Source organism: Petromyzon marinus, unplaced genomic scaffold (assembly GCF_048934315.1).
Source record: "Petromyzon marinus isolate PM22_M1 ecotype Great Lakes invasive population unplaced genomic scaffold, UKy_Petmar_22M1.pri1.0 PM_G_Scaffold_181, whole genome shotgun sequence".
Classification (NCBI taxonomy): domain Eukaryota; kingdom Metazoa; phylum Chordata; class Hyperoartia; order Petromyzontiformes; family Petromyzontidae; genus Petromyzon; species Petromyzon marinus.
The window spans coordinates 49795-62467 of NW_027422741.1; positions in this window are offsets into that span (position 1 = coordinate 49795).

The following is a 12673-nucleotide window of genomic DNA, read 5'->3' on the forward strand; positions in this document are numbered from 1 at the left end:
CTCCTCCTCATCGCGCGTACCGAAACGCAGATCAAGTCGGCGCATCAGCTCCTCTAACTGTGTCTGCGCGCTTGCGGGTAGGGCTTCCACAAAATCGGCTGCCCGCCCATCCAGATTCATATTAAGTTGACGTAACGCCTGCGCGTCCGTCCACCCACTAATTTCCTTAGCCCCTAGGACATTGCGGGCAAACGCTTTCCACGAAGGGGTACCCCGGCCGGTGAATATATGCCTTATTTTTGCGTGGGGTAACGCGGGGGTTCGTACCGCTTCTGACGCCAAACTGTGGGGGCTACCGTCCCCCGCCATCACTGAATTGTCAGGGCCGTTGCCCACCGACTCCCCCGTTCCACTCATACCGCTACCCCCCGGCTGCTCTGTCAGGTCCAGACTGCCGACCCCTAATGTCTCGCACCCCTGTACCTCTGCCTGGGATGTCGACCGTGTTTGCGTAGCTTAATTAGCGGCTCGTACGCTTTGCGCTTGCGATGCGCTACCCTGTTCAACGGCGGCGTGCCACAGTGAGCGCGCTCACAAAGTAAAACCCCGTCCTGCACGGGAATAAACAGGTGCGGCGCGCCGCCGTGGGATTCCCTCCCACCCACGCTCCACCCGCTTGAGCAAAAACAAACACGCCGCGATTACTTTGCTCCGATTTAATGGGCTGTTTACACAGCTGCGTTTTCGCGCACGCTAGGCGCTTAATTCGCTCCCTCGCTATTAGACAATCACGCGGGTGCGCGACCGCCACCCCGTCACACAGATGCGCGAGCGTTAAGCCCTACTGTAAACAATCGTACAGGTATGCGAGCGCTAAACGCCACCGAAACCAAACGCGTAGGCACGCGTACACTGAACACTCCGCTTCGTGGAAAACAACCACGCACGCACGCGAGCGCAAAGCGCTACTGTAGGTGATTGCGCAGGTACGCGAGCGCTGGGCACCACCGAAAATAGTCGTGTAGGTATGCGCTGAACAATACTGGAAACGATCGTACAGGTACGGACACCAAGCACGCTCTACTCCCTTATTCGCCGCAAACAGCCGCGTGTGCGCGCGAACACAAAACACTCTCCACCCTCCTCTTCACCCTCCAAAGGACCACACGAAACAGTTTATTCCCCTACCAGTTATTTTATTTACCGCGAGCAACCCGTTAAGCTACGCGTAATTCTGTGGGTAAGTGGATGTCAGCCTATTCCCCTTGGGATCCTAGACTGTATTTCCCCTGCCTATCGCTCTGCTTTCTACCCTCAATCAAATAGCCCAAACTTACCTCTCTCTTACTCATGCGTACTTCCACTCTGCTGCACTGGAAGCTGTAGAAAAGCGATCAGTAGAGGGTTGAGCCTGGCTGCGCTGAAGTTCGTCACGCGGACGTCTCGAACGGCTGACTCCCCTCCTGCGTGGACCGCGATGATCTTGAAGAAGAACTGCCTTGCTACCTGAATCCCCCTCCCTTTATCCCACCTACAACAAAGGAATTTCGGCGTTTCGCTTCCTTGACCTCCCGTCCAATCAGGGGCTCGGATTTTCCCGCCCTTTCGATACCCGGATCCCAGCTCAGGTGACGTCGCCGCAATGATCTCTCCGACATACGCTCTTTGTTCTCCCGCTACCAGTCCACTGACCCGTGCTTGTGTGTGTGTGGTTCCACTCGTGGTGGCTCGATGGCCCTTTCCGTGACCATGCAACTTTTACTATTAGGTCACGGCGCCGCAGTGCATGTCAGCTACAGGGGGAAGATCGCCCAATTTCCCGGCCGCAGGAAACCATGAAGTTCGATCCCATTAGGGACTTCTGGAAAAAAATCTATCGGCTGGGTGACCTCCCCTCCCGGCTCTACGTTGGGCGTGTGTGCGTTCGTGCGGGGGGGGGGGGGTGGTGAGGGTGCACCGCGTCGGCATCCCCCGGTGGCGGCAGAGCGGCGGTGGGCACGGCCTCGGCAGAGCGGCCCTGCTGCGGCGGCCTCACGACTGTGCAGTGGGCAAAACGCGGACGTCTGAGAAGGCACCGGCCCGGGAGAGTGGCGGGAAATCCGAGGCATCGGTGATGGCGTCGCGGCGATGGGTACGGCTCCGCTGGAGCGGCTCCGCTGCGGCGGCACCACACAGCCCCCCGAGGTGCCAGTCCCCGTTCCGGGTTGACTGGAGCACCTCGCCTGGGTTGCCCCTACGAGGTAGCGCCGCGGGGTCTGCGGGACTCGTCCGGCTCTTGTGGCTGGTCTCGGCGGTGGCGGGTCCGTCTCTCGGGGTTCTGGCGGCGGTCTCCTCCTCCACTCCAGGGGTTCTTTCCGGTCCTGGGTACCTGCGGGCTGGGAGACAAACTCGGGGGCGGTAGGGTTCAGGGGCCGTCGTCCTCGTCTCCCTTGGCTTGGGTCGGTACCCCCTGGGGCCCAGGGCCCCGTGGGGCCCATATACGGCACGAGGCCCCCGGGTATGGGGGGTGTGGGGGGGGGAGGTTCCGGCGTCCTCGAGCGGCGGGGTTCTCCCTTGCTGGGGCCGCCCTCCCTGGTTTCAGTCGCCGGACACTGACTACCATCTCCCAGCCCCCCTCTCCCCCTTGAATCAGTACCATCCAAGGGGAGATCTGTCGCCCCACCGTCCAGGGCCCCCGCCAGTAGGTGGTTTACTTCCCCACCTGCCTGGCCCCGACGCGAGGGGTGTGCAGCCACATCTGAGAGCCCGCCGAGTAGAAGGGGGGCTCCATTCGGGGTCGGGTGCCCCGCTCCTGCCACTGGTGCGCGGTCTCGCCTTGCGGGTAGGCCCGGACCCTAGCTTCTCGCAGGGTCCCCATCAAGTCCTCCACGGGGCGGCTCCCTTCCTCCCATTGCGGTGGAGGGACACCGAACAGCAGATCTGTAGGCAGGCGAGACTCACGACCAAACATCATTAGGAGCGGGGTCTGTCCCGTGGAGGTGTGTACTGTGGTGGCGTAGGCGAACAGAGCATAGGGGAGGTGTTCGTCCCAGTCCCGTTGATTCGCGGCCGCCATGCGTTTAAGCTTCCCGGCTAGGGTCTGGTTCATTCTCTCTACCATCCCATTTGCCTGGGGATGATACGCCGTAGTTCGGTCCTTCTGGATCCCGAACTCCCGGCACAGCGCCTGGAATAGCTCTGCCTCGAACTCACTACCCTGGTCAGTAATGACTCTGTGAGGGATCCCGTGCTTAAGTACACAGTGTTCCAAGAACGCTCGGGCTACTACGAGGGCTGTCTTATCGGGGATGGCCACCGCTACGGGATAGCGTGTGAAGTACTCCACCGCTACGAGAATATATCGGTTGGCCTGGTGGGATCGCGGGAATGGCCCTTGCAGGTCGATCCCAACCAGCTGATTCGTTCGACTGACGCGGAACAGTCTCATGGGTACCTGGTATCGTGCCGGTTTCGGCCCACATTGCTGGCACGCGCGACAGCCCTGTACCCAGGCGGCCACGTCTTGTGCTAACTTGGGCCAGAGATACTGGCGATGCAGGGTTTCCCGAGTGCGCCGTTTCCCCGTCATGGTCCCCGAGCGGGTGGTGGTGCACCAGTCTTAGCAGCTGGGGTCGCACCTGGGCGGAAACACAGATGCACCCAGGCTGGCCGGCTTCTGTCAGCTCTCGTACTACCCCGTTCTGCACGCACAACCGGGCGTACAAACCACTCCAGGGTCCTGGTAGGGCATCCTTCTTCTCCCGTAGGGCCGCTTCCACCGCCGCCAGATCCGGATCCCGCAGCTGGGTCCGTATCAGCTGCGCGTGGTCCAGGCCCGGAAAGGCGCAGCCGACGTCCTCCTGGATCCGATCGGATGGGGTTGCGCGACCCGTTGGGCCCCAGGGTGTGGGCCCCGTGCCTGTCGAGTGGTCGCCCGGGTCCCTGGTTCCTCCTACCGGGGTCTCTGTGGCACATACTGCACTGCCTCTCACCGGGGGAGGGTTAGTCTCGGTGCGCTCCTGGGGGCCTGCCACCTGCCAGCAACGGCCCCCCGTGAAGCACGGGCAGACTTCCTCCAACCTTGTCTCGGCACACACCGCGGGCTGCCTCGACAAGGCGTCCGCGTTTGCGTGCGTACGCCCAGCTCGGTACTCTATTTGCAGGTTGTACTCCTGCAACTGCGCCAGCCATCGGGCCATCTGCCCCCGCAGTTCCTTGAATGTAAGGAGAAACTGCAGGGCATAATGGTCAGTGCGCACCCGACATTTCCTGCCGTACAAATACGGTCGGAACTGTTTACACGCGAAGATCACGGCATACAGTTCTTGACGGGTCACGCAATAATTCAGCTCGGCCCCACTCAGGGTCCGACTGGCGTATGCGATGACCCGCTCTGTCCCACCCTGCACCTGTGACAGCACCGCGCCCAGCCCACTGCTGCAGGCGTCGGTGTCCAAGATAAAATCCGTGGTGAAATCTGGGAAAGCTAGGGTGGGGGTGTGGGTGAGGTGGTCTTTGAGGGCGGTGAAGGCCGTTTCGCAGGCCTCCGTCCATCGATAGGGGTTCTTAGGGGAGGTGAGTTGGGTGAGGGGGCGTGCAATCTCGCTGAATCCCTTTACAAATCGACGATAATAGGTGGCGAGTCCTAAGAATGACCTGATCTCCGTCAGATTCCTGGGCCGTGGCCATTCCACTACGGCGCGCACCTTTTCCGGATCGGTGCACACCCCTGCCTCGCTGACTCGGTGTCCGAGGTACCCTACCTCGCGCTGCGCAATGTAGCACTTACGCGGCTTGAGCTTGAGATGGGCTGCTCGTAGTCGCTGGAACACCTCTCGCAACCTTGACCAGTGCTCGGACAGAGATCTGCTGAACACTATCACGTCATCCAGGTAAATCAGGCACTGTTCCCACTGTAAGCCCCGCATTACCAACTCCATCAACCGCTGGAATGTCGCGGGTGCGTTAGTGAGTCCGAACGGAAGCACTCGAAACTCGAACAGCCCCATCGGGGTGGTGAACGCGGTTTTCAGCCGATCCTCCTCCGCCATCTCCACCTGCCAGTACCCGGACGCCAGATCGAGGGTGGAAAAATACCGTGCCCCTGCGAGGCTGTCAAAGGTGTCGTCGATGCGCGGTATGGGGAAGGCGTCGCCGAGGGTGACTGCGTTCAATTTTCGGTAATCAACGCAGAATCGGGTCGACCCGTCTTTTTTCGTCACTAGCACCACGGGGGCAGACCAGGGGCTCGTCGAGGGCTGAATTATGTTATCACGTAGCATGTCCGCGACTGCCTCCTTGATCTGGGTCCGTTCAGGCGCGCCCACCCGGTATGCGGGGAGTTTGATCGGTCGGGCTGCACCTGTGTCAATTTGGTGCTTAACAAGGTCTGTTCGGCCTACATCTGAATCGTGCTCGCTGAACACGTCGGCGTACTCCCGTAACAACCCGCGCAGCTGATCGGCCTCCCCCCTAGGTAAATCTGCCCAAGGCACATGTAACGCATCATGTAGGGGAGCGATCTCGGCCCGGGGGGTTGGGCCGACCCGCCAGGCCAGATCCTGGTTGTCCTCAGAGTGGCCAGGGTCTTCTGCCCAGAGTGCAAACACCGAGTCGTTAGAGTGGTGCACGTGCAGGGGGTGTATGGTGGCTACTGTGGTGCGTCGTCGTAGCATCGCCGGGGTACTGTGTGGGTTAAACACCGGCATGAACAGTCAGCCCCCATCTGCGTTTACCAGCGTGGCTGATCCTACGACTCCGTACCGCGCTGCCAACTCCGGGTGAGGAGTTAGCATTACCTCACCCGATGGTCGGTGTGTGGGGTCGGCGGAGGGGGTTGCCACTGGCACCAGCATCTCGGCGAGTGGCCCGATGGTGAGGGCTGACACCAGCGTAGCGGCCACGGGTGTGAAGCGAGGGCGATTCGGCTCGGGTCCCAGGAACGGAATCCGCTCCCCGCTGCCCTCCACGGTGGCGCATCGCTGGCGGGGCTGCACGTTGAGCCGCAGCTTTTCCAGGAGGTCCGTACCTGCAATACACTCATGGCACAACACACTCGAGACGTAGAATTCCTGGTTGCACAACTGGTTTCCGAGACGGACCTCGAGGGAGATCCTTCCCAGCAACCCCATCCCGGCTCCGCTCGCTGTGTGCAGCGCGCAATCCGGGGCCTGCAGGCGGCTCACGTCAACCCCGAGCACGCTGCAGTGCGTGGCGCTCACGAGTGAGGCTACGGCCCCCGTGTCCAGTAGGATCCGGGTGCGCTGCCCGTTCACCTGTCCTTCCACCAGCGACGTGGCCCCCGTGATTCCTGCCACCAGCTCCCGTAGCCAGTTGCCCGTCCTCACCGCGTCCTTGGGTGTTGTGGCCGGGACCTGTGTGGGTGTCACTTGCTCACCATTATTATTATCGCCGTTTTGTTTCGGGACCTCGTTGATTGCAACCCTAGGTGGTCCACTCTCTAGGGGGCGTTGGCGTTTAACCCTGGCGCCTTTCTAGCGCGGGCGATCTGGGGACAGTCCCTCACCAGATGCCCTTGCTGGTCGCACAGGTAGCATGCTCGGGGAAGGGCGGCGGCCCCGTAGGAGCCTCCCCGCCCGCTCCCTCTTTCCCCTCCCGTACGCCGCTGCCCAGACTCAGCCTCTAGTCAGGCTACCCTCTCGGCCAGCCCTCCCAACTCGGTCTGAACCGTCTCTACCGTAGTCTGCAGCGCAGTCATATGTGCCCGTACTTGGGTTACCTTGTTGTCCACTTGGGTTGCTCTCTCACCCACTTGGGTTACCTTGTGTCCATTTGGGTTACCTTGTTGTCGATCCCCCCAATGCCCGTCTGTATCCCTGCTACCCATCCCGGGGTTGTCTCGCGGGATGCCGGAGGCTCCCTTTCCCGACCCCTTACCGTCCTGGCGAGCCCCTGTTCCTCCTCTTCCTCCTCGGTGGACAGACTTGCGATGGTGCGCTCCCGTCCCAGTCCTCGGAGCTGTGCGCGTTCGCTAGAAATTCTTTCACATTTGCGCGCGCGCTCGACAAGGGCGTTAAAGGGGAGGCGCGTACAGTTCATGTCTGGCTGCCACCACGCCGTGCGCGTTAAGTATCGCTGGATTTTCTCTGCGGCCAGCTCCTCAATCACTTCCGTTGTGTACCCCGGGCGTGCGATCTTTGTTAGCTCGCGCACATCCTCGGCATAATCGCGCAGGTCCTCGCCGGGTTGGCGACGGCGTGCCTCTAAGGCCGCTTTTGCCTCCTCATCGCGCGTACCGAAACGCAGATCAAGTCGGCGCATCAGCTCCTCTAGCTGTGTCTGCGCGCTTGCGGGTAGGGCTTCCACAAAATCGGCTGCCCGCCCATCCAGATTCATATTAAGTTGACGTAACGCCTGCGCGTCCGTCCACCAATTAATTTCCTTAGCCCCTAGGACGTTGCGGGCAAATGCTTTCCATGAAGGTGTACCCCGGCCGGTGAATATATGCCTTATTTTCGCGTGGGGTAATGCGGGGGTTCGTACCGCTTCTGACGCCAAACTGTGGGGGCTACCGTCCCCCGCCATCACTGAATTGTCGGGGCCGCTGCCCACCGACTCCCCCATTCCACTCACACCGCTACCCCTCGGCTGCTCTGTCAGGTCCAGACTAACGACCCCTAACGTCTCGCCCCCCTGTACCTCTGCCTGGGATGTCGACCGCGTTTGCATAGTTTAATTAGCGGCTCGTACGCTTCGCGCTTACGATGCACTACACTGTGCAACGGCGGGGTGGGGCTGTAAGCGCGCTCACCAATAAATCTCCATACCGCCCGTAAACAAACAGGCGCGGCGCGTGTTTCCCTCCCACCCGCGCTCCACGTGTGCCGACAATAACAAACACGTCCCTTCCCTCTGCCCGTAAACAGACCAATCGCACGCGAGGGGGTTGGAGCCGGGGGGCGGGCGGGCGGGGTTTCTGCCGTGCGCGCACCGCTGATTGGGGACGCTCGCTTGGCTCTGAGTTAAAGATCCCGCTCAAACAGTCGCGCGAATACGCGCGCGCTCGGCGCTCTAACTCGCTATCTCGCGACCAGACCCGTGTGCGGGTGCGTGACCGCGGCACCGCCACCCAGGTACGCGATCGCTAAGCACTATGGTGGGCAATCGTGCGGGCACGTAAACACCCCACGCTTCGTCTCGAGGTGCACAGCCGCGCATACATGTAGACACCCAGCGCACACTGCCCTCCACTTCACACTCCCAAAAGACCACGCAACACAGTTTTATTCCCCCACTAGCGAATTTTATTTACCTGTGATGGTATGGTCAGTGGAAGCTAATCTTTCCCTCGGAGGTCTTCGAGTCGATTTCCCCTACTGCTCGCCCCGCTCTCTATCCTGGATTTAAAACGGCTGAACTTACGCCTCTCTCACTCGTACTTACTTCTCCCCGATGTACTGACCGCTGTAAGGGAATGAGGCGGCGAGCCTGCCGATGCTGGAGTACGTCTCACGGACGTCTCGGATGGCTGACTCTCCTGCTCCCGGGACCGCAATGATCTTGAACAAGAAGAACCCCCCTGCTACCCCAATCCCCCTCCTTTTATCCTACCTACAACAAAGGCATTTTTGCTCTTTCAGACCCTTGGCCTCCCGTCCAATCAGGGGCTCGGATTCTCCCGCCCTATCGATGCCCAGATCCCAGCTCGGGTGACGTCGCCGCAGTGATCTCACCGACGTCCGCTCTCTGTTCTCCCGCTACCAGTCCACTGACCCGCGCTTGTGCGTGCGTGGCTCCACTCGCGGTGGTTCGATGGCCCTTGCCGTGACCATGCAACTTTAATATCAGGTCGCGGCGCCGCAGTGCATGTCAGCTACAGGGGGAAGATCGCCCAATTTCCCGGCCGCAGGAAACCATGAAGTTTGATCCCATTAGGGACTTCTGGACAAAAACCAATCAGCCGGGTGACCTCCCCTTCTGGCTCTACGTGGGGCGTGTGTACGTTCGTGTGGGGGGGAAGGGGGGGTGGTGAGGGTGCGCAGCGTCGGCGTCGACATCCCCCGGTGGTGGCTTTGCGGCGGTGGGCACGACCTCGGCAGAGCGGCCCTGCTGCAGCGGCCTCACGACTGTGCAGGGGCCAAAACGCGGACGTCTGAGAAGGCACCGGCTCCGGGAGAGTGGCAGGAAATCCGAGGCATCGGTGACGGCATCACGGTGGTGGGCGCGGCTCCGCTGCGGCGGCACCACAACTCCACAACATAACATTTAACACGTAAACGTGTGAATGTATTTGTGCAAAAGCTCTGAGGCCGTATCCAGACCACTGATAACTGAGTGTGTGCACAAATAGCAGTTATAATGAAAAATATTTGTAAGTAGTGCTTGGAATCAAGCTTTATTATAGTACCATACCTTGTTATCTAGAAACGTCACGGACTTCACTCCAGCCAGAATGAGGTTCTTCACAACCTCAGCTCCAAGCCCTTTCATCCCCACGATCTGCAGCTTGGAAGCCCTCAGTCTGCAGAGGACGATTTACCGTTATTGTCGTCAACGTACCAGCATCACCACCATCACAACCGTCACCAGCACCACCATTACCACCACCACTACCATCATCACCACCATCGTCACCATCATCACCATCATCACCATCATAACCATCACAACCATCACCATCATCACCACCATCATTAACATCGTCGACAATATCGCCATCACCACCACCATCAACTCTCTCACCTGACCTGGCGATGGCCCGCCACGTAATAAAATATCGTGTGGGAGGAGGATTCTCTGGTCCCTCTCCCCTTCCTCCCCTCCATGCCTCTCATTCCGTTCCTCTTCCTCCCCCCTCGCCTCTCTCCATCTCTTTTTTTTCGCCTCCTCACTCCTCTTCAATGACGAGCTTCTTCCTCCCTCTGCTGCTGCTGCTGCTTTCACTGCCCCTCTCTCTCTCTCCCTGTGCCATGCCTCTCTCCCTGCCTGCCTCTGTCACTGTCCTTCTCTCGTTTTTTTAACGATCAGAAGAAACAAGATGCTCGCTGGATTCGGCAACTTGGTTCCGTTCATCATTTCGTTTTTTGGGGGATTTTTTTATGCTTTGTTTAACGTAACCCCACCCCCCCTTCTATTCTTTTCTAGGATTTTTTTTTATGTTTTTGTTTTTTCTTCATGGCTCGTGCCGCGCGGCCCCCCCGTGCCGTGAGGCGGAGCGCGTGGGCGGCGCAGCGCAGTACCGGAAGCCCAACCGGGGTTAATTCTCACAGGAGGCAGGGGATTAATTGTGTATGTCTGTGGATGTCTGTACGCATGTATCCGAACACCCGGATAAAATGGGAGGGGTGGGGCTGGGTGGAGAGGGGAGGGTGGGAAGTGGCTGGGTGGGGAGGGTGGGGCTGGGTGGGGGGTGGGAGGGGTGGGGCTGGGTGGGGAGGGGCTGGGTGGGGAGGGTGGGGAGGGGCTGGGTGGGGAGGTAGGGGCTGGGTGGGGGTGGGAGGGGTGGAGCTGGGTGGGGCTGGTCACCCCGTGGTGCCCTTACAAAACTCAACGTTTAACCTACTCACGCCGGCTTGTGCCCGCCCTCACAGACGGGCATATTTGCTCAATGCACCACGTGGTGCCGCCGTTGACCCTGGCCATTGACCGAGCAACCCAACGTTCCTACCAGCTCCCTCCGCAGGAATGTGTTTCAACAAAGTGCGATCACCACGCGTGTGCATCCACTAAAAAGCGCCATTGTCAAGCCACGCGCAAGCTTCAGCGCTTTTGAATTTAAAGACATCACACGAGACGGGGGGGGGTGGTGTGTGAGCCAGCAACCACGCCCGGCCGCCTTTGTCTCTCCCCCCCCCCAACCCCAGAGGGACCGGTTACGTCTTTGATGGTGTTGGGTAGGGCGCATCCGTGAGCGGGAATCGAACTCGGGTGTCTGTCGGGCGCCTCTCTTCAGATGTGTTTGGCCGTGAATTGATTTGTAGTTTGTTTTGGCTGCGCGCGAGTCTATGGGTCTCTGTGTGAGTCTGTGTGAGTCTGTGATTCTGTCTCTCCGTGTGAGTCGATGGCTCTGTGAGTGTGTGGCTCTCTGTGTGAGTCGATGACTCTGTCATTTTGTGGCTCTCTGCGTGAGTCGATGGCTCTCTGTGTGAGTCGATGGCTCTCTGTGTGAGTCTATGGCTCTGAGTCTGTGGCTCTCTGTGTGAGTCGATGGCTCTGTGATTCTGTGGATCTCTGTGTGAGTCGATGGCTCTCCGTGTGAGTCTATGTCTCTGATTCTGTGGCTCTCCGTGTGAGTCGATGGCTCTCCGTGTTGCAATCTAAACGTCGTGGTATTTTTTATTCACTTTATTTTTTTCTATCTACGTGACTTTACTGAAAAAAACAGAATATGAATAAGCGGTAAGGCTCTGTGTGAACGGACAGAAGTAAGAACATCACAAAACAATGACGTGAACAATTATCGACGGATCCTACTAATGTAGTGTGTCGTAGTGTATAGTGTAGTGTATAGTGTAGTGTATAGTGTGTAGTGTAGTGTATAGTGTAGTGTATATAGTGTGGTGTAGTATATAGTGTATAGTGTAGCATATATAGTGTAGTATATATAGTGTGTAGTGTAGTGTATAGTGTAGTATATATAGTGTAGTATATATAGTGTGTAGTGTATAGTATAGTGTGTAGTGTATAGTGTAGTGTATAGTGTAGTGTATAGTGTAGTATATATAGTGTATAGTGTAGTGTATATAGTGTGCAGTGTAGTATAGTGTAGTATATATAGTGTATAGTAGTGTATAGTGTAGTATATATAGTGTGTAGTGTAGTGTATAGTGTAGTGTATAGTGTAGTGTAGTATATATAGTGTGTAGTGTAGTGTATAGTGTAATGTATAGTGTAGTATATATAGTGTGTAGTGTATAGTGCGTAGTGTAGTATATATAGTGTAGTATATATAGTGTAGTGTATAGTGTAGTGTATAGTGTAGTGTCTAGTGTAGTATATATAGTGCAGGGGTCGGGAACCTATGGCTCGCGAGCCAGATGTGGCTCTTTTGATGATTGCATATGGCTCGCAGATAAAACAAAATATTCTCACTTGTTTTAATCCATCCATCGATTTTTCACTGCGCATGTCCTGTTCAGGGCTGCAGGAGCAATTGTCCATTATTTTAATTGGATGATACTGGCCTACGTTTGCCGTTGCTGGGTAAAACAGGTAAACGCCCCCTTTTGAATCAGTCTGAGACTGCGTCTGCTCGGTCATTAGCTCAAAGCTAACCCTTCGACGAAGAAGATGGCGAAAAGAAAAAAAGACGACGAGTATCGTACATTTCAGGACGAATGGACCGAAGAATTCGCCTTTGTGGAGAGAGCGGGTTCTGCGGTGTGTCTAATTTGCAATGACAAAATTACATCGTTGAAACGGTCGAATGTAAAGCGGCACTTCGACACGCGCCACGCTACCTTTGCATCAAAATACCCTGCGGGAGACAGCAGAAAGAAAGCGTGCCAAGAGCTTCTGAGCAGGGTGCAAGCTAGCCAGCAGCAACTCCGCGTATGGACCCGGCAAGGTGACTATAATTCGGCTAGCTTTGCTGGTTCTTTAGCAATAGTGAGGAACGGAAAACCATTCACAGATGGCGAGTATGCTAAAACGTTCATGCTGGATGTAGCCAATGAACTTTTTGATGATCTTCCGAACAAAGACAAGATAATCAAACGGATACAAGACATGCCTCTGTCGGCAAGAACTGTTCATGATCGTACCATCGTGATGGCAAACAAAGTGGAGGAAACGC